Below are 1,578 nucleotides of genomic sequence, written 5' to 3'. Positions count from 1 at the left end.
ACACTACTGTGTTGTGCTCAAGCTTCCTCATCTTCTTGAAGTTGTGTGTGCATTCCTGCAACCCTAATTCCAACAATTGGTATCAGAGCAGGCTTCCTCCTCCCGGGCAGCATCACCGGCACCTGCCGCTTCATCTCCTCCGATTGCAACGAGGTTTCACGAGCGTCTGCAGGTTAGTATATGCCGTGGGAGAGCCCGTAGGGCTTGGTCGTTTCAGAATTTTGATCTGAAGTCATTTCGCCCTCCGTTTTTGCATTCCAAGTACTGCGCAGGCAAAATCGTCCTACTGTGCAGATTTTCTGTCAAGATTAAAATCTGCAGGACAGGTGCCCATTCGTCTGTTTTGGGCTGTGCTACATAGCACAGGTCGATTTTATACAGGTTTACCTCTTACAGACAGCATTTACATCTAGTAGTACAGTCATTGGCCATGGCTGACAACAATGATGTATTCCGCATGTTGGCTGCTGAGGATAAGTTGGATGGCACCAACTATCCATTGTGGGCATATATGATGCGACATGTATTGGTAGCAAAGGGGTTATGGAACATTGTGCAGGGTATTGATGCACGTCCTATTGTGGCTGGGAATGCTGCAAACACATCAGAAACAGGTACTGTTGATGATGGTGCAGGCACAAGTGCTGTAGCAGCTGTTCGAGAACCACCACTTTCAGCAGAGCAGATTCGTTGGGATGGTAGAGATGCGCAGGCTCATGCCTTGATTGCGCTGTCTGTCAAACGTACCATTATCCCACATATTCGCTCCTGCAGGACTTCTAAGGATGCTTGGGATGTACTTGCCACATTGTATCAGGCAAGAAATGAGGCTCGTGTTGCTTACCTCCGAAAACAGTTGGAGAATGAGCATATGAACGAAGGTGATTCTATGGATAGCTTTTTGACAAAGATCAAGGATTTCAAAGAGCAGCTCATTTCTGCAGATGAAATCCTGTCAGACAGTTCACTTGTGCAGACTGTTTTGAATGGTCTACCAGATTCTTATCAGGGTTTTGCTTCCACTCTTCGCTTGATGATGAAAGGCAATCCCAATGCCTTATCATTTGAGGAGTTAGTTTCTGTTTTGCTGCAAGAAGACCAGTCAAGGCAAAACAGGAATATTATGCGTGTCGCAGATCAAGCTTTCGGTGCTAGTCAGAGAAGCGGGAAAGGTAAAGCTGGCTTTTCTTCTAGTAAGCAGAAATCTGCAAATGCTGCGCAACCAAAGAAGGAAGACAAAGATGAGAAGAAGGGTGACAAACAGAAGACATTTTGTAAGTACTGTAAGGGAAATGATCATGTCATCAAAGCGTGTCCTAAGCTGGCTGCGAAAGAGGCTAAGAAGAAAGAGGCTGGTATGGCTGTTGCAGATGCCTCTCCTTCTAACAATGAATCTGCTAATGTTGTGCTAGATACAGAATGGGCATTCAATGCGCAGTGCAGTTATGACCCATCTTTGCATGACACATGTATGTCTGCAGTAGATTCAGATGTATGGTACTTTGACAGTGGTGCCACTAAGCATATCACCTCGCAGCGCAGTTTATTCACTTTCCTTGAGTCTGCTCCCACAGGGAA

The sequence above is a fragment of the Cibotium barometz genome, chromosome 37 (genome assembly GCF_041138505.1).
Source record: "Cibotium barometz isolate CiBa-2024 chromosome 37, ASM4113850v1, whole genome shotgun sequence".
Lineage (NCBI taxonomy): Eukaryota > Viridiplantae > Streptophyta > Polypodiopsida > Cyatheales > Cibotiaceae > Cibotium > Cibotium barometz.
The sequence above is the reverse complement of the archived record's forward strand: the minus strand, read 5'-3'. Positions refer to the sequence as shown.